This window comes from Bombyx mori, chromosome 9 (genome assembly GCF_030269925.1).
Source record: "Bombyx mori chromosome 9, ASM3026992v2".
Classification (NCBI taxonomy): domain Eukaryota; kingdom Metazoa; phylum Arthropoda; class Insecta; order Lepidoptera; family Bombycidae; genus Bombyx; species Bombyx mori.
This window is the reverse complement of record NC_085115.1, coordinates 8,356,622-8,382,783: the sequence shown is the minus strand read 5'-3', so window position 1 is coordinate 8,382,783 and position 26,162 is coordinate 8,356,622. Positions and strand designations below refer to the sequence as shown.

Genomic DNA, 26,162 nt, shown 5'->3' with positions numbered 1-26,162 from the left:
TTACGATGTCTATGGCTTCAGCGGTATCCTGAGGAGACGGGATAGAGTCCGGACTAAACGGAAGCGATGGTGGATCAGATTCAGCCAGGCTGATGCCCAGCGTGTGCCAATCCACCACAGTCCTCGTGACGGGAACGGAATCGGGAGCGCGACCGAGCTTCATAACGACGGGACGGTGGTCTGAATCTAACTCTGAAACTACTTCGATCGAGTGTAAGCGCAGAGTTACGTTTTTTAATAACGCTATGTCGAGTATATCCGGGCGATGCGCGATATTTAGCGGGTAGTGAGTCGGGGTTAGCGGAGCGACGATATCGAAGGCGAGATCATCGACTAACGCGTCAAGCCGCCTGCCATTCGGGGTTGTGGTGTGTGAGTTCCACCTGATGTGTTTACAATTTAGGTCGCCCGCCAGAATGACAGAGCTCCCCATACCGAGCAGCGCCTCGATATCACTGCTTAGAACGATCTTATCCGGTGGAAGATAAACGGACGCGATAACGATCGGCGCGTGTCCCGTCAGTGAGATTCGGCACACTGATGCTTCGATATTAGCGAGCGCGGGAGGATCGAGCGGGACGCAATGCAGGGCTCTTCTATAGTAAATGACGGTACCACCACCACGGGCAGAGAGCCTGTCGTTCCTGACCATGTTATAGTTCGCGATTTTAGGGTCACGGCGCGCGGGCTTAAGTAGGGTCTCCTGCACTAAAAAGATATCAATTTGGTGGTCACGCAAAAAGTCAGAAACCTGATCACGTTGATTTGCGAGACCGTAAGCGTTAAAAAATCCTATCGTTACGGATAGGGGCTTTATTCTACTTATATACGCCATTGATTACCGGCGGAGTGAGGGGAGGACGTACGTATTTAATGACGCGTATACGTCGGCGTATTCCTGCACAACGGCGATAAAGTGTTGTGCAGTGGAGGCAGCGCGAATGGCGTCGCCCAAAGCGTTAACGCGCTCAAAGTTGATCGACTGAAAGAAGTCGATCGCTAAAGCGAGATTGTCGGACGCGGTCGGAGGGCAAGTCGCGGGAGAGGGACGAGTCGCGGGGGCGGGACGAATCGCGGAGGAGGGAGTTGTAGCCGTGTTCGTGTACGGCAGCGGTTTTGCCCAGGCCGAGACACTGGGCACCGCCGCCGGAACGAACGCTGGCTTAGCCTGCGACGCAGAGGGTGCCGAGGCTTTGATGTCTGGGCCGGAAGCTCGGAGGCGGTTTTGGCGGGCGACGCGGCGATTTATTTTAGGGGCTCGGGGGCAACCACGGTAATTCGCGGGGTGACCCTGTGTTCGACACAGGACGCAGCTAGGCGGTTCCGTCGCGGTTTTTTGGTCGCGAGCGCAGAGGGCCGTGGCGTGATCGTCCAAACACTTAACACATCGGGGGCGCGCGTGACAGTTACGGGAAGAGTGCCCGTACAATTGACAGTTATGGCACTGGCTAGGAGTGCCTTTTTTATGGGGGGCTTCGACAGCGATACCAGAGAGCCTACAGACGGTCTGTGTGTTAAAGATTTTCTTACCCTCGGGGGTAGGCTGGAGAGCGACTAGAACCATATTATATGGCTCCCTACCGCGACCGGTGTGCATACGGTGCACAGAATTCACTGGTAGGCCTTGTTCTAACAGGTCGGCTTTTACGAGCTCTACATCTAACTCTTTAGGGATTCCGCGTATTACAACGCGGAGTTCGCGCTCCTCCTGGAGCGTATACGTATGGAAACTTATACGCTCCTTACGGAGGTAAGAAGAGAGGGCCCTATGGTCGTCGGGTGTTTGAACCTTAATTTGAATGCCGTTCGCGAGGTTACGGGCATTCGTGAAATTTATATTTTTGGCCTTAAGGGCCAGGCAAACTCGATCCCAAGCTGCCTTCTCCTGAAGGATAACCGGGGGAGGGGTCTGGGTTTTATTTTGTGCCACCGGACGCGGCGACGGAGTGGCACGGGCTGGGGGCGCAACGGGAGTCTGAGGGCGGGGGCGCGACGCGTTCACGGCTTTGCTAATTTTAGCGGCCGCGGGAGCTCGAGACTCCGCGGCACGCTTCTTACCCTTCTGTACCAGGGTGAATCCATCCGTCGATGAGGCGGGGGCGAGGTCGACCTCCATGTCCGAGTCAGAGTCGGAGCACGAGGAGGCGGGTGCAGGCGACCTACGAGCAAGTGTAGGTGTTTTAGAGGGCGCGACGGAGGCCGCGGATGATCGCTCAGCTGAAACGATGGTCACGGCGGACGACGCAGCAGCTTTTCTCGCCAGTATAGGCGACACGGGAGCGGCAGGCACGACAGAGGCTGCGGTGCTCAATGCAGAAGCTCTGCACGCAGGTACAGGCGACGCAGGAGCAGCGAGCGCGGCGGAGTCCTCGAGTGGGCTCGCAGTGTGATTGGCCTTGAAGGCCAAAAACTCCGAGGCGAGCTGTGGGTGGCGAAGTCGGAGGAATTCCGCGAATACAGCGTCCATGATCGCTGAGTACCCAGGTGGGGCGGCCCCGGGTCTTGAAAACACTCGCCTTGCGGCGAGGCCCCAACTTCTCGGACCTGAGCGGTTCTATTGAACACAGGTGGCAATGCGGCGCGATTACTACAGGACAAAGAAAAAGCACAACAAAGCAGAAATTACGAAAAGAAACAAAACAAATAAATACTTGCAGGAAACCACTTTGTCGGCAGATGTACCACGAACACAGAAACAACAAAAGGAAACAAAACAAATAAAAACTTCCAGAAAGAGCACTTAGTCGGCAGATGTACCACAAACACAGGCCGCGCGAACAATGGCCGGGCTAACAAAAGCCGGGCGAACAAAGACCGGGCGATCGAGTGGACGATGAGCACGTCCGCACGTGACGGGTGCCTCTATCGGAATGATGTTTCTTACAAGGCACGCACCGCCTTTTTATACTAGCCGGCGCAGCTGGCTTATGAGTCACTTCTGTTGCACGAGTGGAACGACACGGCCGGCGCACCCGGCTTGTGTGAGTCACGCCTGTTGCACGTGATGTTTATTAGAAATATTGTTAACGCCGTCATACCTATTATATCGATGCATCTGTACTTAGCGTAATGGTAATATTTCAATGCCCTGCTTGAAAAAGTCGCCCACGACGTCTTTAAAGGCATTTTGTAATCGCTCTCAAGTATTGATTTTTTCCCTGCTAAGAAGTTGCATAAAATGTGGAAAAACTAAAAGTTGAGCATTTTTAATAATCATTGGGAAAAAAAAAACAATAATCCTAGAGATTTCTCTCAAGGTTAAATCCATCATCCGCAAGTCTAAGTAACTTATTTGTTCATTAATTTTTATAAAAATCTTTGATAGCGAAGTAGTATTACAAGAATAAGCAACCGAAAATTAAAAAAGTGATTTTCTTGATTCCTCAACATAACCATCTGTGTTTGATTTCGGAACATCAAAAGTGTCAACGAGCGATGTCCGCTATGACACTTTTCCCTTTTCAATTCCAGCCGCCAACGTATCGATTTCATATTTCATATATTGAAATTTTAATTTGTCACATAGGTAAGGACTAATAAATATATCAAAACTAATAAATACAGTCCACTCTCATTTACCACAACGCAACAGTCTTAAATTAAACTATGTACCTATACTTACCGAATACTAAAACGTAGTATGACTACTAATCTTAAAATCAAGCTCCCAAAAGCAATGCCGTCGAGTCAGCGACTTTTTTTTTTATTGCTAGATAGGTGGACGAGCTCACAGCCCACCTGGTGCTATGTGGTTACTGGAGCCCATAGACATCTACGACGTAAATGCGCCACACACCTTGAGATATAAGTTCTAAGGTCTCAAGTATAGTTACAACGGCTGCCCCACCCTTCAAACCGAAACGCCTTACTGCTTCACGACAGAAATAGGCAGGGTGGTGGTACCTACCCGCGCGGACTCATAAGAGGTCCTACCACTAGTAACAATGCATGAAGCTTATCAGTAGCGTAATATGTACTTAATTCAACAGATATTTTACGATCAGTAAATAGCTCTTGTCTACCCCCTAGTGAACTGTGGACTCTCTATAAGTGTATGTAATAAACGCTATTTAAATATTGTAGATAGGGAATCTATGAGGAAGAAATATTCCTTTTCAGGTTGTAATTTCTAATAATGATTACACTGTTCCGCATTTCCAGTTGTGGATGCCATTACAATAAACAATAATTTTACATTCTCTGAAGGCGCAAGAATGTAAATTTAATGGGCTATTCGTCACAAAGCCTATTTCGAGGCGTAGTTATTTGATTAAGTTTCTGTGGACTTCTTATTACAAAACACACATATGAAAACATATACGAAGGAAGTCTTAATAGAAAAACGATTGAATAAATCGTAGAAAAGCTATTCTAAGCACGGTCTAGTGAAATATTTTATGCTGAAAAGTAGAAATAATAATATTCCCAAAGAACAAAGGCCTTGATCCTCTACACGGGAGTTGAACCGGATTGAGTTTTGTGTTAAAAAATTATTTCACGTTTCTGTGAAGTTTCCAGAATGAAATGCTAACAACAAGCAAAATTTTGAGAAAAGAAATATACAACTGATACTACGCAAATTAAATATCTGAGAAAATTCGATTATGATTATTGAATACCTAATTTTTTCTTCTTTGAAATCTTTTTATATTCATTGCTTTGTGTGGTTATTTATTGTATGAATTGAAAACACGAATTTAAAGATTAAAGATTATGAAATTTTTCTTAGAAAGTAATCATAAATTTAATAGTGTTTTTTCTCTAATAAGAGAATAAGATATTCTATTGGGGTTACATAAAAAAACTGCTAAAGAAATACACTGAAATAAAATTAACTGGACATTTTCATAAACATCTGGTAGACATTTGTTTATCGAGCTATTTATAAAACCAGACATAACATTAATATTGAAAATAATGTTAAAAATACTAATCGGAGACGGATCGATGAGCCTACCTTAGTGATAAGTAGTTGTCTAAGCTAAAAGGCCTCATAGCAGGAATACTGTCAATCAATCCAATACTGAAGTTCAAAATCTGATTAGCGATGGATTGTCTGTCTCAATTTTTACACATGAAATGTGCATGATGGCTATACCGCCTATGCGGACTCACATTCTACCGTTAACAGGTAGGTCTATAGGAGAACTGGTTAATCCATAAAGGGACTATCATACAGCCTACCTGACTTTTTAAGCATTTGAACATATCTTATATATGTACCTATATATAAAAGAAAGTCGTGTTAGTTACATTATTTATAACTCAAGAACAACTGAACTGATTTGGCTGAAAATTGGTGGGGAGGTAGCTTAAAGCCAGGAGAAGGACATAGAATACTTTTTAACACGTTCCTGTGGGACGTGACATAAAACGTGGTATAATAATATGGAATAACAAAACGCAACTGACAGCTAAACAAAATGTAGTCTATGGTTAATTATAGTAGAATTTTGAAGTTGACGGGTTGATGTGTTTGTTTCGAGTTTCTATTAGCTTATTGTGCCGAGATAGGTAGTCATTAAAAAAGCTATGCCGCGACCAACACGGTCAAATCTTTCCCGACCAAGCCGTAATGCAACTAGGATTCGAAAAATTGCGAGTGAAAGGACTGTAGAAGAACAAGAAAATATCATAATAAAAATAACAACTAAAATACATAGCCAATAAAGTATCATTAAAATACTTGATTTTTTAATTTACATTAATTATCCAAATAAAACATTGATCTTGATAAAATCAAAAGTCTGCTCATTTATTCCTCTAAGGCGGAACAAAGTTCGCCGGGTCCGTTAGTTGTAGATATTGGAAAACAGTAAATATTGTTGAAATTTAAATAAGGAAGGGAGTTGACTTCTTAGCATTGAATACAAGTGCCATTAAGATTCTAAAACATTGGAGCACTGCAACCACGTCACGTACGTTCCATTAGTGACAATCTGAGAGCGACCACAAGCCTGTTTAGTACAATGTGAAAGGCAACATTGTTGATCGGGTCACTGACTGTTCATAGTACAACAAGTACTCAAGAACGCTAATTAAAATTCAAGATATCGTGGAAATGTAATCTTTCTCTTAGCTTACGTTTTCAAATCTATCTATCTTCTAACTTTCAGTTCACAGATGGCCACTGCCGGAAAAAAAAGGCCTTCCTTAACATTTTTAAATATGCCATAAGTATTTGAGATTCGTCGATTTTAATTCCAAAAATAAATTCTAAAACGAACACGTCCGTATTGTGAATAAAGCATTGTCTGAATATTTTTATACTTTTTATGTACACACACATACATTCATTATCGCCTTATATACATTATATATATAGGTATATATGTAAATTTATATATATAAGCAATATAGGAAAAAACTAAATTCTATTCTAAAAGGATTACATATTTTGTAGAAATATTCTTAATTATACCGCAAAATATTGAATTCTATTTCATTATTTACATGCTGTTGTCTATTATTATATTAGGTCGGGGGATCTTTAATAATCTGTCCGCTATTTGTCAAAGCCTCTGGTATGGACCACAGGAAATTCAACCACAGCCTTGCCTATTTATGACGCGAAGCTTTTTTTTCCTACCTATTCGCTGGTAACCTACGGCGTTATTACAGCTACGCGCGTACGGTTTGGTGAGCTCACGGGCTCAACTTGAGAGAATTTTCTAACACTAGCCCTATCAAGAGGAGTGTTTTGCAGAATCTAGCACCGGATCGGCATTGCGACCCACTGAGAAGATCCGGGGAAAAACTCAGTGTTTATGGGATAGTTCGCTCGTCAAATTTTCAATGTAATCGACAAGTACGATGAGGATTCGATTAATAGTTGAAGAGTTGCTCATTATATATGATCCTATTGGCTAAGTATAGCTTCCAGAAAAACTAAAAACAAGTTGTCTTTGATTAAGATATGATATCGGTGAATTATAAGCGATGATATTTTTTTTATCGTATTTATAAGCCATAATAAATTCCGTGATTGTATGTAAAATCAAACTGCATACAAAGCACCGGGCAGGTAATTTGATTGTGGAAGTATAGAATACGCTGCGATTTCATTTACTATTTACGAGAGATATAAATTTAGAGTTGGACGGGAGCAGAAATTGAATATTAAATAAGACGTCAGTAAGCTTGAAACTGTACCTTTGGCCGGAATTGAATCAGATTATTGAATAAGTCGGCCATCGCGTATGAGGTTGGCCCTACACGAACATAGTTTCTTGCAAGAAGGAGCAAATATTTTGAATTAATTGAGAAAAAGTACCATAAATAAATTTTTAGATTTGAAATAATTTAGGACTATAATTAATAATTATCTTTCACGTGATAAGTTATGTGTTTTTCGGCTTTGTGTTCTTTATGGCATCTGAAGTAGTTATTGCAGGTACAAGTGGCACATACCCTGTCTAGCTTATCGTATGTATAATATTTATAATTTTGTATAATTGTAAATTAGCTATTTAACTTTATACACTATCTTTAGATTTAAAGTAGTGTAAATTCTCCGAATATTAAGTTATAACAATGAGAAAGGCTGCACCGGTACTAAATTTGAAGTACAGGTAGCCCTCCTATAACACGATATTTTACAACGCGGTTCCACACTAACACGAAAAGAAAAAATCCCAAAAACACTCTTATGACATGGTACATCTACAACACAATAGCGAAATTTTTGTTTAAAATTATTTAGAAAACTACATTATTCATTATGAGCAAACAATTTAAGAATAACAGAATTTTTTCTGCTTATTTTTATATTTATTTATAATAGGTAAAAATACATACAGGCATAACTGAGTTGTTTCATATGAAAAAAACTCTCCTTTTTGTACTGTTGGCTAGTCTCATATAACACGGTTTCGCATAACACGGAACTTTGTTGGAACGTACCTACCATATTTAGATTTCTATAAATTCCATGAAATCCACAACGCTGAATACTAAAAATTATCATTACTACTATAATTACATGTTTCAAAAGCATATTACTGTCATGCGTCTAATATTATAAAACAACATACATTTATTTATTTTCATTATAAAGCATTCAATGTATAAAGCTCAGTGTCGCTTCTAGTAGTAATTGTTCCATCGACCCCTGACCGGGTAATCCCGTTATGGGACGACAGACTGGTTTGCAGGACATGAGGGTTTCAACACATGTAGGTTTACGCAGTTTCAAACACACATCAATTTAGTAATTCATTCTGTTTTCATGTATCATAGACTTAATTAATACTTTTTCATTCGCATTGTATTATAAACTGAAAACTATGAACGCAAGATTAAGCAGCAAAAGTAGTTATAATTACACATCAAAATGCACAGTTAATCAGTATATTATTATTAATTTTATTTCCATGTGTAATTATTAGATATCATTCCAATAAAATCATATAGTGGTAATTATTAAAATAGGTAACATTAAAATATGAACAGGTAAGCAAACTTGACATATTTATTATAGAACTAGCTGACCCGGCAGACTTCGTAGTGCCTCAATCGATAAATAAAAGATCTAATCTTTTGTATAAAATAAACTTAAAACAAACAAAAAGAACCCATCCGACGGGGGACACATTAAAGGAAAAATAAAATTGTTATTTTTATTTAATTCCGGGAATTTTCATATTTATCTACCTTTTAAACCTTCGCTGGACTTCCACAAATAATTCAAGACCAAAATTAGCCAAATCGGACCAGTCGTTCTCAAGTTTTAGCGAGACTAACGAACACCAATTCATTTTATTTTTTTATTTTTTTATTGCTTAAATGAGTGGACGAGCTCACAGCCCACCTGGTGTTAAGTGGTTACGGGAGCCCATAGACATCTACAACGAAATGCGCCACCCACCTTGAGATATAAGTTCTAAGGTCTCAAGTATAGTTACAACGGCTGCCCCACCCTTCAAACCGAAACGCATTACTGCTTCACGGCAGAAATAGGCAGGGTGGTGGTACCTACCCGTGCGGACTCACAAGAGATCCTACCACCAGTAATTACGCAAATTATAATTTTGCGGGTTTCATTTTTATTACACGATGTTATTCCTTCACCCTGGAAATCAATCGTGAACATTTGTTGAGTACGTATTTCATTAGAAAAATTGGTACCCGCCTGCGGGATTCGAACACCGGTGCATCGCTCAACACGAATGCACCGGACGTCTTATCTGTTAGGCCACGACGACTTCGACTTTATATATATAGATAGATTATTATTATTTCCGTGCGTAATTATCAGATATCATTCCAATAAAATCATATAGGAGTAAATATTAAAATAGATAACATTAAAGTAATATATGAACAGGTAAGCAAACTCGACATATTTATTATAGAACTAGCGACCCGCCCTCGCTTCGCTTCGGAAACATTAAAACACACATGAAACCAAAAAAATAAAATAAAATAAAATTTAAAAAAAGTAGCCTATGTTCATCAGGGACAATGTCGGCTTCTAATGGAAAAAGAATTTTTCAAATCGGTCCAGTAGTTTCGGAGCCTATTCGAAACAAACAAACAAACAAATCTTTCCTCTTTATAATATTAGTATAGATGATAATATAACAAGGAATCGCGCTCTATAACCAAGTTCGCCTTTTATTTAACTGCTTAGTTTATTGAAGCTTAAATTAACTTCGAAGTCACTTTCGGTCCATCTGATGATAAGGAGGTAGTCCCGCTTATAGACACCAGCAACGCCAGGCACCGCCATGCCAATTTCCGTTAAAACACCACAATGTATTTAATTGGTATAGCTAACTTATTGGCCAGATTCCTACCAAATATACCCCCGAATACCTATAGTAACAATACATTCAAACTTGTGCCGAGTGTAATACAAATTTACGACTTATTACTGTTGGGAATCGAACATTGTCATCGGAACGAAACGTTATCAGGCATACCATGTAGCAATACGTACTGGACCCACAAATTTCATTAGCACTCTCCACATAAACTTTAGGGATATATGATGAAAATGTAGATTTTTATTAATTAACAGGTCGGAAAATGAATGAACGAAAAAATGAATTTATATTGAATTGAAACAAAATTGTTATCGACTTTGAATTTCGAATAAGATTATTAAAGTCCATGGGCAAAGTTCTTCGACGAGCAATATGTGTGACCTGTACTTTGGATGCTGCTAGAGTTAGAACCAGTAGCGACCAACAGCACTGAGAATGGTTCAGGTGGATCCACCAAGACGTGTCTAGAGCGTTGACAGTGACTGGTCGCCAGAAGAACCGGGTCAGTGATATAGTTGGTTGTGGTCAAGCTATAAGACGGGATTTTCACGTTGTAAATTTTATAGGTAGTGACTTCATATGGGGTATTTTATGGGTAGTGAAGTTCTGCATTCCTGATGTCTTAGGGTACTTCAATGTTTTAAAGGAAGGTAATAAGGGGGGGGGACCGCACGCATGAGTCGTGAACGCTCATTTACAAGTTTTAATTTATCACATAAATCCAGCTTATTCTGCTTTGCAAATCACGGGGTAGCCTGGTAATGTAAAGAGGGCAATCTCTTTATTATTTTTTGTGAGGTCTGAAGGTCATGGAATTAAGCAAGATGACAGATACATGATCTTCCTGGCCCAAGGTACTAACAATGAGGTTGACAGATATTTGAAATTGTATATCTATATATACACTTACATTTAAAGCTACAATCAAAGCTCATATTTCCAGAAGTTAAGCGTATTTTAAAATTTGACAGATGGTATTTGAAAATATGAGAACATAAAACAGATAAATTTATGGTGTTTCATTAATTGTACTTTGTATGTATTTCTTAGGAGTTTTTTACATTGGCTAAAAACAAAAAAAAAGATATTGTCAAATAAATTCATCTATGTATTCTATAGGTCTATATTATATGTATATTCTCCCTCTTCTTTTCTGGATGCGCCGAAATCCGACATACCCCGCTCTGTCACCCCTATATTATCCATAAACGGATTCCCCAGTAAAAAGGCTACATAAATACGTATTATGTTACTAAAACAAATTATAAAAACATTTATGTTATAAAGGTGTGTGGTATGCGTACACATCTAGTTTGGGGTCAAGAGGCAAGCAACAGAGCGTGTCCTCGCGGCTGAAACGTACACCATCAATATTAGATGAGTCGACCCGCACATACCTACGTGCTGCGCGTTCAAACGGACTCCGCTATTTTTCTCGGTTTTAGCCGAAGATAAATATTGAAAATATGATACGTACGTATTTATGTATCTGGTATATGCAATAGTAATTTCGAGCTTACTACTATAAATATCGATGAATTGCTGTTCGTTTTTTCGTAAACTATCAGATTTGTAGTGTAATTGTGACGTCTATTAGTCTCATAGTAAATATTTTATCAGGAGATAACTATACTAATATATAAATCTATAGTGGTTCTAATGGATGTTCCGTTATAACTACTGAACCACGCATCCGATTGACTTGAAACTTGGTATTCATGTAGAAAATACATGTACCTAATAGATAGGCTAATATTTATATGAGTGTTGGACTCCCTACACCAGTTGCGGCGGCGTTAATAATGAGAATCTCTGTGGGGGTGAGAAATAATAATGTTAATTTTAAATGCCCAGCGAAGTGGACGGGTACAGCTAGTTATTTTATAATATTAATCACTTATGTCAAATAAATAAATTTTTTGATTATCTTTGAACAGAAATCAAAAATATATACAGTCAAAACCGTTTACTGCGACATCGGTTAGAACAACATACCGGTTATTATAACCTAGAACAAAGGTCCCGGCTGAATGCCATATGACCGCCTTATTAAAAACATTGCTTTATACGACATTGCTCATAACGACATACCTCATAAAACGACCACATTTAACTAATATTTCGGAGAATTAGATCTGTTAGAACGACTGGCTAAGCTGTATTGTAAACAATTTGAATAGGTATCCACTTTTGTCTTCAATGGCTATTAAAATCAGGAAAGAAAACAATAGGATTTAGTTTGGTGTAGGGTCTTTTCTAATTCTTAGAAACAAAACACGTGCATGCAGTAGAGTCAAAGACCGCTTCTTCATATCTCTTCAGTTAGTTTATTACTTATTTATACACAAGACGCACCAAAACTTTGTGGAGTTATTCGTGAAACTTTCAAAAGGTCGCAAAGAAAAAGATAACTAATTAATATTGAAGAAAAATTGCGTATTATGTAAATATATTTTTCCAATAATTCCCTATCGATTTGTTTGTACTTGCACGATACACATTAAACATCACCGGTTGTTACGACTATCGGTTTTTACGACTGAATATGAGCAGTCCCTTCGATGTCGTTATAACAGATTTTGACTGTAGTTATATAGGTCCATGAAAGATTTAAAAAAGAAACTCTTACGAAATACTCGAACCAATGACGCATCGGTTTGCGGCGCTGCAAAAGGTTGCATTTGCGGAACTGGCTGCCGCTAGAATTTCCCTATCCATATTTGATCGGATTTACCCGACAACACTTACCCGTTCTACAAACTCGCACTAAGGTACTTTATGTATCGAAATTTCTCTCTGGGCTTCCGTCATTTATTGGATGCGCAACTTGAGAATTTCGTCTGGAATACTTACCTGAATTTTTGAAAAATAATTCCGCATGTTGCCTGCTATTTCATGAATTTTCTTTTGTACCAAAATGTTATTTGAATAACTTTGGTAAAATCTGTGCACATAGAGAGCATACGGTATGTTTGTACACCCCCTTCCCAAAAAAGAGATATAAAATACATCAGAAATTTCTGTTTGTTTAAATGTATATTACTTCGCTAGTATGAAGCTTTTCTTTGAACAGCTACTCAAAATTACAAAGACGGGTTAACAAACTAAGAAGCAACATTAGGTACATTGACTTAATACGAGTAAATGTTTCCTGATAGCCATACGAAGCTCATTTTAAACAATAATGAAAACTTAAAAATATATACAGTACGTTTTTACACCAAAATACAACCAATAATATAAAAAAGTACTGAAAACAGATTTCTTAGCAAAATACTTTACTTAATTTCCGGAATCGTTTGTTTTACCGCAAAAGCCTAAACACCCTTTTGTCTTAATTGTGATTTGTACTAATTAAGCTTGTTTTCTCTTCTAATTATCTCCTTGAATATTCACGGGACGGAATCACTTGACCTCAAAATTGTTAGAGATATTGTTTGTTTACTCTTGAGAGGCCGCGGTTCAGAACAATGAACACTTTTTTGTGTACAAACGGCGATGGAAGCAGGTAATGAATATGCTGAAACAAAGAACCGAATGCGGAGGCTCATTAGCCATTCAGTCGTTGTGCCTGTCTTAAAAACCGTTTACAAAAGTCCTGATGAATGTAAGCCCTTGTTTATTTCGGCCATCTGTTTTTGGCACGGAGTTATTTTAATTTCATTATATTAAATCTGTTTTTTTTTTCAATTCGTACACCATTTTATTTACTATAGCATTTTGCGTCCCACCGTGGAGATCTCTATGCGCATACAACCACATGAACCCTCATTTTTTAAAATATATAATTACAAATAAATGAAAATGGAAACATGCTGGTGAATATAAATATGCGAAATAGATATGTAGTTGTTAGTAGGAGTTCATACCGATTCATTAATAGTTAAGTTGGTTGGATGGTTAAATTATACCATTTTACTATACCATACACCATTTTACCATAACATAACAATCAGTCGGCATGCTGTATTCTGTCAAGATTGTCGTTCAACAACGTTATGTTCAGTGATTCCTTTTAATAAACGATTTGAACATCAGTTAGTAAATTTTTTTTAATTACTTTAATAATGTTTATAGGCCGGTGACAATTCATTTAATGAGGTCACAGAAAAGTGTGTTGTCTTAAAGATGGTTCCAAATTGTATCTCTTTATCGCACATGCAGCGATCTATAACAATTCGCATTCAAGCTTTAGGTATCTGCTTCAAAACTTTAATGTTTTCTTATATCTTGATTAAGTTAATTAATAAAAATTGATATCTTTTTTGCACCAGTGAAAATATAGATACAAAAGTTATGAAACTTGACCTATATACGAAAACCATATTTTTAAGTAAGTATTTAATATTCTACGCTATAATATCCAAAAGATCGAAAATATTAAGCGCCATAATGAACCGCCGCCTCCATAAAACATTCCTGTTGGTAATCAACTTACAATGGTTGTTATAACAATAATTCATGAATTAACTTTCGGTTGAAAATTTGTTTGCTCAAAATTTTCAGTTTTCGTTGCCAACTTCTATAAATAATTTACATAGTCAAATATACACACAACTTTTCAATGCAATCAACTGAAAGTTTTTCGCTCAGTTGACGTCACCCACTTACAAAATGGCTGTATATTTTTGTGAAAAGTATTCATTTTACAGCAAAATTCCGAGCGAGGAGTTTTCCGAGATTCAACTATTTTTAAGTATACATTTTGTTGTAACGCTTTAAAGATATTTGTAATCTATATAATATATAAAAATGAATTGCTGTTCGTTATTCTCGCTAATACTCGAGAACGACTGGACCGATTTGGTTAATTTTGGTCTTGAATTATTTGTGGAAGTCCAGAGAAGGTTTAAACGGTAGATAAATATGAAAATGCTCGGAATTAAAGAAAAATGTTTAAGTTTATTTTATACAAAAGTTTAGGTCTTTTATTTCTCGATTGAGGCACTACGAAGTCTGCCGGGTCAGCTAGTTTACAATAAGCAAGATGGTATTCAATTTGGCACTCAAACTGTAAGCCAACTACGACGATGATTTTATGAACTAAATTTAAATATAGTACAAGTAAAGAAAAAAAAAATCTAAAAAATCTGCAGTTAATCATAGTAGCTGTACATTTTATTAGATTTATTTTAAAAAGTTATCTGCTTCTTCCTCTAATTTTACCTTTTCAAAGTACGAAATTAATTCAAATTAATTAACGCTCAAACAAAGATTATTGTCCGGATGAAGCGCGAATGGAATTACTTAAAAATAAAATTCAAACAAGATTTTGGTGCTTTCATTGAGTTATAAAAGTCTTTTGTGTCGTATTCATTCATTTTCTACAGAATTGGTCACATTGTGAAATCCAAAATTTTGTTGAGAATTATAAATCAAAGCTGTTGGAATGAAACGGAAAAGAATAAGTTTTCTTATAAAAGTGGGGCCTACCTAGACAGTATAGTCACATTTCGATCGTAAAAACGGAGGGTTAGTGCCAGAAGAGGTCGTATGTATATCCGACCTTGTGCAAATGTAACGATAACACGCTTTAAGAGTCAATAAATTGTTACCTACTCAGTTTTATGAGATGATAAGTATATTGCTTGTCTTTGTTCCTTATTGGTTTGTGGGTCACGTTCTTTTGACTCATGTAATGTTTCTTGTTACAGATTGAAGAACCTGATTTCGACTGTGAAGGTAGGTGTCTTTCTCCGTTTCATCTAAGATTACAAGGCTCTTACACAAACCCGCTTTTTTAGTCTTGAATAGAAAACTTTGAGAATATCTTTAAAACCTTCAAGAAATATTCAATGTAAATCTTTACGAATGATTTTTGCACACATTAAGAAGACCACGACTGGCTTCTCTAGAATTTCTTGCAAATTATGGGTGGTTAATGCTATTTTGAAGTTTCACGAGTTATTGTTGGAAAAATAAATTAACACGTGGAAAAATTTCATTAATACTTTCCACATTCAACGGTCGCAAGCTATGTTTATTTTCTCATCTATTTTTATGATTGTCGAGACAGACACCTGACAGATAAGAACAACAATAAGAACACCTTGTTTCAAATGTCTTTAAAAAAATAATTAATCCGATTGGCGTCGATTTCGAACCCCATCGGATCCATGAGACGCCTACGGATTTTCCGTACAGTATTCAAAATCAATAACTAAGCTTATACTAAGCTATACTACTACCTATAAGTTGTACTAAGCCTAATCAATGTCTATAAATATTCGTTTCAAAAATCCTAATAAATGTCGTTACCGTGTTTTTATTGGGATTGTCTGATTGGTTTTACTACTAATTACTATACTTTAATTACTATCGTTTATAATATAGAAAATTTTCAAAAACTTTGCTCAAGTTGCGAGAGAAAATGAAAACGTAACAAAAAAAATTCGACACTTTACAGCCCCTATACCGTATTTTATGTACATAATCTACAAACTTGAGAACATCGGAAAGACAAATGTTCCGATATTGCAAGATACGCTTGAGTGAAGTCTTTTAATTAAGTCGGGCGGTACGCGTCGACGTTAGTACGGGCTTACCGAATACCCTATCAATTTCTGCTTGACTTCTGATTGTTTGAACCAACATCGTTAGCGAGGCCAGAATTACGTCAAGGACCAGTTGAAGCCAGGCTATAAACAACCCCCGGTACTGGTTTATTTAAATTATTCCGTACGTATAAATATATAGTTATTTTGTAAACTAGTCGTACTAGCTAATAGCTCAACTGGTGGTAGTCACATGACGGAACCGAAAGATATCATAACCTCAATTGCATTCGAATCGGTGATAAAGTCGTGTCCTAAAGAAAAGCACGCCTGATGCATTCGTATCGACCGGTGCGATTGTACCGGTATTAGAATCCTATAGGCAGGCAGCAATATTTCTATTGAAGTACGTACTTGTCAAATGTTCACGAATGACTTCCACGATAAAGGAATAACGTCAAACTGGCAGAAAATAATTATTTGCGTAAATACAGGTGCTAGGGCATCTTCAAAGCCCGCACGGGTAGGGAGCATCACTCTGCTTACCGTAAAGCAGTATGTTTCGGTTTAAGGGTAGGACAGCCGTTGTACTACATATAAAAAAACTGAGACATAGCGACCACTTAATACTAGGCGGTTCGTGAGCTCGTCCATCCATATAAGCAAGTAATTGATCTCCAATTAATCTTATCCATCGAAGAATGGCAACGCCTAACAAGATTTTATTTTACTTCGTTTCAATATGTAGCACTTGAAGTAAATTATACATATTATTAACGCCGTTTATTAATCGTTTCGTTGGGGGCCTTTGACTTTGACCCATTGCCGAAGATCGCTATTATCTAGTAATGCATGTAATAAATAATAGTAAGGAATGAAAGAAATAACTGCCCTGAAAACAAGGGTAATTCATATACCTAAATTATATATTTATAATAATTAATATTATATGTCAGGAAATAAAATGGTAATTACTGGTTTTGATACATCGATGGTTTGTGAAATATCACATTTAATAAAGAAAGTCTAAACCAGTTAAAGAAAATTCTCACTGTTAAATCAAAATCTTAATTTATTATAATAACTTTACGCTGTTTATGTATGTTATGTCTTACAATTTTTTGAAGCGAAATGGAAAAAAACCTTACGTAGGTACATAATATATATTATGTATAGTTTCACCTTAACTGTATGGATGCGAGTAAATGTTTTGTGAGAGATATTAGTCTGAAACGGTAAAAAGTGATTTACCTTTTTTTTTAATATTCACTTTAAGGCACAAGTTTCTAATAATAATTATTGTTTTTTTTTTTATTTACCCTTAATTTTTATTATTATTTAAAAAAAACACACAGTAATTATCCTTTCTATGTGCGCTTATTTAAAAACTTACGGATTTCAAGTTCATCAATACTGTTCCTGAATTGCACATATAGTCAAATTAAGGATTCTAACTCTGTGTCCTTTATATTATCGTGCATCATTCATAATGTATAAAAATTAACATCGAATGCATTAAAACTTTGCTTTACAAAAGTAAGATCGGAAAGTTATCGAATCCTTGAACCTACATCACGCCCATTATGAAAATTGTATGAAAGTTTCCACTTGTTTCGGACACTAAGAAACTAATCTTTTCTCCGGTAGAAGTTGCTTTAATATACTTTCAGGCGAATTTGTGTATAACCTTTGTTAGAGAAAACTGTATCGCATTCCTCATCTGGTGACTATACAGGGATGTTACTTTCTGTAGGGATGCTATTAGAAGAGGAAATGTACTGGAGATGAGTTCGAAGTAATACCCAAAGAAAAGTGCAGGGGACAGTGAGCGCTAGGCGAAGGGCTGTGTGATATTGAGCATAGAAAGTCCAAGCTGTGTACGGTCACCGAGATTCATTCTGGTTCCCGGCTCATTCACGTTGACCGGGTGATAGATTCTTCACCGGTTGATGGAACAACTTCTCGGAGTAGAGTTAAGTAAGTCACTCGGGTTCAAATCTCCAACTGATAAGCGGATAGCTACCAAGACTACTTCATCTGGTCTCTCTACGCCCTTGTCAACCCATCATGCCCTAAAGAGTGACACCCATATTCGCCTCAGATGTCCCGAGCTCAACAGAGTCTCATACCCAACAAGGAAGAGGAATAAGGAGAAATAAAACTTTTTAACTCACACGCTTTATAACAGTTAGGCTGTTGGGTCGTATACTCGAGTTAGACGATGACCACCAGCCATGAAATGAGTTCTATCACTGATTTTGTTTTTAGCTACCATTTTGCTCATTCCATACGCAATTGAAAGGTATCGTGACCCCAATAATGCCAAGCGAGCAACAAACCTTTCTTGCGCGCTGAACTTCCATTTATTTTTAAAAACTGCACCTAATAAATTTTTTAAGAGCTGTAATATTTAAAAATTTTAATTTCCCTTACAATTTTCGGTCCACTCACAACTTTCACAAAGTTGTTTCGTCTTATATCTGAATAAGACATCACTTTGACGAGTTGACGCGTCTCGTGAAACGCTTTGCCTGTTTCATCTTTAAGCTTTTATTTCTCATTCAATTACCGAAATTGTTTTCCACAACCACATAATGGGATTTATTGTTTGCAGTATTTGGACTACCGCCTCTGATGTTAAAATGTTAATTTGTTCGAAAATTCATTATATTACATTATTATACTTATAATTCATTCTGGGACACGATTATGGTCGTGGATTCGAATATTTTGACCTTAAGCTAACAGAATCGAACAAGCTCAGGCTCTAATTAAATTGAATAATTAAGGTACAATTAATAACAACGCACATAAAAACCCGAAAGGGTTCACAGTAAATTAATCCCACATCCAACCGGCCGGTGTTATAATATTTATAAATTTCCGCGGAATTGTTTTAGTAAGCTACTTCATAAACTTATGTTATACAGTCACATCCACAAGGGTCAAAAGTAATTTGGCTTCGACAGTCCATTTTCTGCAATCCTCTGTTGTTACTTACATATAACACATCCTGTCTATGTTTACCACAAAGCAATTATGTTTCGGTATAGTTGAAGAGTACAAACACCTACATATTACCTCTCAGATACTCATTAAGCTCACATTATTGACTGAAAGATTCCAATTATAAAAAAATTTATGTGTTTTTGAATACTATTGATCAACGATGGTCTATTTAAAAATTATAGTAAATGAAAGATGTTCCAATAATATTATAATACATAAACATGTTTCTTTTTTATCTTCGATAGAATCTTCTTTTCTTTTATAGAAAATGACACTATACAAAAAAAAAACTGATTTTGTATGGATTAGTAAAAACATTAAGAATGTCTTTGTACTCGTGTTCTTTTTATCTCTGAACAAATGCAACAGACATGCTCTATGCAGTTTAATATAGCAGAGAACCGTTCAATGCTCCTAGCCGCAAAAGCGGTTCGAATTAAAATAGAAAAAAATACAACAAGTCGCGGGGACTAGTTCTACAAGCAAGTGCAAATATCCAATGTGTTCCGGGCCATTAAGCTACTTACTCCCGTTAGCTGGAATCTCACGCACGAACGAGACCCGTTTGAATTCTGTTTAAGGCCCTTCTGGTCAATCAAGTACTTATCACATCTTCACTTCTTATTGGTACCGTTATCTTTTGTATTTATTAGATCCCGTTGTATTTTGTTAGTACTTTTTTATGTTTTTTCGATATTTCCGATTTAAAAAAAAATGAACAATGTATTTCTGTAAATGAGGGAAATATAACAAGATAAGTATGCTACGTATATATTTAAATAATAAACTTAATAATTGATTGATTGTACTGTATTTTTTGTGCGTAATAAACCATCAATTAAACGAAAAAATACAATGGTATAAAGTTTTTTCTTAATCTTTTTATAAATTCGATATAATTAAAACTATTTCTCTGTGTTTCATGAATTTATTTTGAAGTTATATTAAGATTAAATAAATTCATATTTAAAACATTTTACATTTTATAACGACGCTTATCGTAAATTTTATTGGTCTAGTGACCAGAGTATCTGACTAATGTAGCGGTCTCAGGCCTGGAGGGAGTAGATTTTACATTAGTTGAGCTTATAGTATTCTTAAATGAAGGAATATATGCAAAAGTTAAAAGCATTTCCATGATATTCATCAAAAATAAAGGTTTTAGCAGCAAACAAATTTAAACGACCTAAATAATAAAATACATCAACGAAGCACAAGGTATTTATGAGAATATTAATTTAAAACGTGGCCCTACCAAATCAGAGTGTAACACGGCTAGAACTTCGTATGTCGAGTACATATAAAATTTCAAAAACAGATGCGTACGATAATTAAAATTTTAACAATTTTCCACAACGTTTGCGGTTTGAAAACATTTGAAGTTTTGTCTGTGTCCGAAAAGCCCAACATTTCAATTTACTGTGTCAAGAATTGTAAGTGAAGAGAGAGGTTCACTTTTTTATTACCCTAGATTACCAAACGAACTCACGAACGGATGTAAGCGCTGAGAAACTCTTACATATCACAGCATCGAATCTCAATTACAGTCTACTAGCTTTAACCCGCGGCTTTAATCGCGAAAATTAAGAAAAACAAAATTCCTCATGAATAGTACTTTTTTTCTGAATAAAGGTACCAAATATCCTTGTGCCTGCTTAATTTCAATATGATTCGTATTTGTAATAAAGATTTGGAAACTTAATAAGCAATGACTGGTCCTCTCCAGTGATCTTAAAATATGCCATAGCACCAGTAATTAATTATTAACAATTTACACTTTCTGTTTACATTTATTGTAAAGAGTTCACTTAAAAATTGCAATGATCTATTAAAATCATAACTATTTCGGATTTATGAAAAGAAAAAAACGTCAAAGCTTGTAATCTGTAGACATTTATAAAAAAACTAGTGACAGCCCTGAGTCAAAGAACACGTGCGTAAACACAAAATAAGTAACAACTAACAAACAATCTTTTGGAACAATTTTTTCAAACGAACCATTGGCCAGATTATACTCCGTCATAAACTTTTTCCTTACATTTAGATAATGGTTTGTGTTTCAGAAACTTGCCTCAAGTTATTAAGATTGATAGAGGTATTCCGGTTTCTGGGCTTCGTTGGTAAATAGTCAATACGCTAACATGATAATATCATCCAGTCTATTTGTTTGTAGGACATGTAGATAATTACCACTTAGATTTTTTGTAATATAATAAAATATTTATTTAAATGTACTTTTTAAGTATTTAAGATATGTTTATTTTAATTTCTTTCGAGCAAAAGATCTTATGAGAAAATATCTTTAGACAGTTTTTCAAAAACCCTCTACTTAAACTAAAAACTTTAGTAATTTAATTTAGCTACAATTCAAGTTAATTTAATCGGATATAATTACTTAGTTGAACATAGTTACTTAGTCGATTTCTCCATCAAAAGACAGCGGTTAATGTATTATAGCCAATTCATATATAAGCCAATACCGATTTCGCTAAAGCGTGGAGTAGGGTCGCTTTGCTTGTTTGAGTACTTTGACGTAGATTGTTTTTCTCTTAACGAGAATAATCGATTAGTATAGTTTTACATATTAATGCGATGTGGCTAATTTGCGTAACCGCCGTGGTTTGTGTCAATGTCAATCATATTTGAAGCTTATTTTCTCTACTCCACTGCTCATAATCCCTGGACCTGTCTGCTTGAGTGCCTTAAACATCTTCTGTTTATTTTCTTGTTTCTGATAGCTCTAGATGCTATAGTGGCTATTTACAATACAATCTACGCGTTTATGAAGCTCTCTTCATCACAGTACTAGAGTTTTGATCTTAAAACTTTTAGGAGACAGGTGAAAATAGATATTCTGTGACTTCATTATGAACTTATATTATAATTGTGTTTTATGGATTAATAATTATCATAATATTGCCATTCAGTAAGTATATTGTATTTATATTTATGTTATAATACCTACTAAGTGTACTTACCATTTTTTTTAATGTCACACATTATGTACGTTCCGTTTTTCTTAACCGGTTACCTGTTTGATGGTAGAAAACTCGTAAATTGCTCGCTTTTATTCACATCAGCTAATTGTTTATAATATTAATTACTTTGGCGGTTTAATCTTGCATTTATTGTTGCACTATAATTAAGTTGTAAATTAATATCAAACACTTTGTTATCGAATGTTCACGGGATATACAGCTTCGTCCGATCGCAAGTCAATTTGACACTGACTTACAAGCTGGCTATGAATGGACTCTCAAGTGCTAAGAATTCCTTTCAATCTATCTATGAAATGAAACAGTTTAAGTTCATTGATGATGTCATAAAGACTATTTAGACTTCCAGTCCCTTTTTCAAACATATCTACCGATTTCGTGCCTAAGAACAACAAAATCGTACACAGATTTTGTCTGTGCGCTAATTTAGACTGTGACTGAACTATTTGTGTGTGTTTTTTTAGTAATTGAACTTTCGACAAAGTTTTGGATAAAGAACCAAATTTTCATAAATCAAATTCATAAATTTCAAGGCTAGCTTTTGGTTATGTTGTTTACAAAGTTAATTAAAAATTTGCTTTCTCTTTGACATATACTTCAAAACAACTAAATTAACGCGTATATTTCCGGAAAATCCAGTTTCGAACAAATCAAATACCGTGTCCTTTTGAAAAGTGCTCTGACATGTTCAATTTGGACTGATTGACTTGACGGGAACACTCGACACTCGATACTTGCTGATTGAAATCCCGATTTGGCGATAAACTCAATTTAGTCCTTCGATGGCTATGCTACCAAAATCGAGAAATTGTTATTATTACTTATACTTTTGAAAAAAATATGTATTCAAATTTTGTTATCAATCGAATAATAACCAAAACATTTACTATTAATTATTATATCTTGATGAGGAGGAAAGATGATACCATGATGAGGTTCAAGTCTCAGTCAATTAATAGAATGATCAATTAATTGACCAATTAAAAATACAATTAGTAGTGCCGCAACGACCTTTTTTTTATTGCTTAGATGGATGGACAAGCTCACAGTCCACCTGGTGTTAAGTGGTTACTGAAGCCCATAGATATCTACAACGTAAATGCGCCACCCACCTTAAGATATAAGATCTAAGGTCTCAAGTATAGTTACAATGGCTGCCCCACCCTTCAAACCGAAACGCATTACTGCTTCACAGCAGAATTAGGCGGAGTGGTGATACCTACCCGTGCGGACTTTCAAGAGGTCCTATCACCAGTAATTACGCAAATTATAATTTTGCGAGTTTGATTTTTATTGCACGATGTTATTCCTTCATCGTGGAAGTCAATCGTGAACATTTGTTGAGTACGTATTTCATTAGAAAAATAGGTACCCGCCTGAGATCCGCACACCGGTGCATCGCTCAACACAAATGCACCGGACGACTTATCCCTTAGGTCACGCCGACTTCAAACATTATAACATCATTATATATCATTTATAACATAATTGAAATGTATTTTAATGGGTAAACGAGTACGTGACTCTTAATAAGTGATTACCGAAATCCATAGAAGAATTAGTTACGCCATCCACTATAAAACTAGAGATCGAAATTATAATTGTGACGTGTATCTAACTATCCGCGACGTCTTACAATACCTCTGACTACTAGTAATCACTACATAGTATAAAACAAAGTCGCTTTCTCTGTCCCTATATCCCTATGTATGCTTAAATCTTTAAAACTACGCAACGGATTTTGATGCAGTTTTTTTTAATAGATAGAATGATTGAAGAGGAAGGTTTATATGTATAATAACATCCATTAAATAGTGGAGAAATCAATAATAAATTACAGTTTCCGAAGCGAAGCGAGGGCGGGACGCTAGTTGAAAATAAAGTATAAATTTTAGTTTTCATTATACGATGTTCCTTATGATCTTTCATCGTGGAAGTCGTTCGTGAAGATGGTTTAGGTACATATTAATTTAGTAAAATTACTGCCTGCAAGATTGGGACAAGCCAATTGGGACAAGCCAAAGTTCAAATCTCACATTTTTTAGGTTTATTCTTAAAGTCAGGACGACTTTATTAAGGAAGCTTCTATTATTTTTTCTGAATTAATCCGCCTTGGAGAAGGCTGACAATCCAAACTATCCGAATAATAGGAATTATCATAATTGAAGGATGACTATTCAAGTATAATAAACCAAAAAACTAAGTTGAAAATAATTATAGTTAATTAGATTTTGAATAAATTTAAATTGTTTTACTTTTTTCAGTCAGCTCTTAACTTACTCGAAGGTAAGCTTTTATAGTTTTAATATAATAATATATTATACATAGGTATTAAAGAAATGCAAAAAATCAAGAAGTGTTTCTTAAATTTAGGTTTTGTCCCCTTTATTATTTACAAAGAACAACACTTTGAAATCTAACTCCAAAAATCACAACTTGACTGCAATTAAAATGGCGAAAGTATTGCAATTAAGAGTTTGAGAATTTCTCTGTCGAGTCTAGTTTCGTGGCGGTTTGAACAGGTTTCGGTGTTGTCTTGTTAATTTAAGAATAGTACAATTTGTAGAGAGGTTTTCTGAGCTTCTCATTTTGTTAACTTTTCTAAGAAACACTCTTTAGTACATGAACATAACAGGAATAAGTTTAATTTTGTTTTCTTTTCTTCTTTAATGATTAGATGGATAGACGGACTCATGGTCCACCCAGTATTAAGTGCTTAGTGTAGCTGAGAGACACAAACAGAGTAAATGCCGCCATTTTGAAGTCCTCGTGGCCTAATGGATAAGACGTCCGGTGCATTTTTATATAGCGATGCGCCGGTGTGTTCGAATCCCGCAGGCAAGTACCAATTTTTTTAATGAAATACGTACTTAACAAATGTTCATGATCAACTTCCACGGTGAAGGCATAACACCGTGTAATAATAATCAAACCCGTCAAACTATAATTTGCGTAATTACTGGTGGTAGAACCTCTTATGAGTCCGCACGGGTAGGTACCACCACCCCACCCATTTCTGCCGTGAAGCAGTAATGCGTTTCGGCTTGAAGGGTGGGGCAACCGTTGTAACTTGTAACTATACTGAGACCTTAGAACTTATATCTCAAGGTGGGTGGCGCATTTACGTTGTAAATGTCTATGGGCTCCAGTAACCACTTAACACCAGGTGGACTGTGAGCTCGTCTACCCATTTAAGCAATAAAAAAAACCTACTTAGTCTAAATTTTACAGTACAACGGCTGCCCCATCATTCATTACTCCATTACTGCTTCACGGTAGAGATAGGCAAGACATTCCGATAGAGGCACCCGTCACGTGCGGACGTGCTCATCGTCCACTCGATCGCCCGGTCTTTGTTCGCCCGGCTTTTGTTAGCCCGGCCATTGTTCGCGCGGCCTGTGTTCGTGATACATCTGCCGACCAAGTGTGTTTCCTGGAAGCTTTTATTTGTTTTGTTTTAGTTATTTTTGTGTTCGTGGAACATTTGCCGACAAAGTGTTTTCCTGCAAGTATTTATTTGTTTTGTTTCTTTTTGTAATTTCTGTTTTGTTGTGCTTTTTCTTTGTCCTGTAGTAATCGCGCCGCATTGCCACCTGTGTTCAATAGAACCGCTCAGGTCCGAGAAGTTGGGGCCTCGCCGCAAGGCGAGTGTTTTCAAGACCCGGGGCCGCCCCACCTGGGTACTCAGCGATCATGGACGCTGTATTCGCGGAATTCCTCCGACTTCGCCACCCACAGCTCGCCTCAGAGTTTCTGGCCTTCAAGGCCAATCACACTGCGAGCCCTCTCGAGGACTCCGCCGCGCTCGCTGCTCCTGCGTCGCTTGTACCTGCGTGCAGAGCTTCTGCATTGAGCACCGCAGCCTCTGTCGTGCCTGCCGCTCCCGTGTCGCCTAT

The 26,162-nt window shown here is 36.7% G+C and overlaps 1 protein-coding gene across 3 annotated transcripts in view; it reads left to right on the top strand.

The window, feature by feature from the left end:
• LOC101744309 (poly(rC)-binding protein 3) overlaps window positions 1-26,162 on the top strand; it is a 197,584-nt gene that overhangs the window by 43,552 nt on the left and 127,870 nt on the right. For 2 of the 3 annotated variants that reach the window (XM_062670094.1, XM_038013065.2), the window contains exon 2: window positions 15,422-15,449. The exons of the other annotated variant lie outside the window; for it this stretch is intronic. The gene's annotated coding sequence lies outside the window, so the exon portion shown is untranslated. The remainder of the gene's footprint in view (window positions 1-15,421; window positions 15,450-26,162) is intronic. 3 annotated transcript variants of the gene reach the window in all.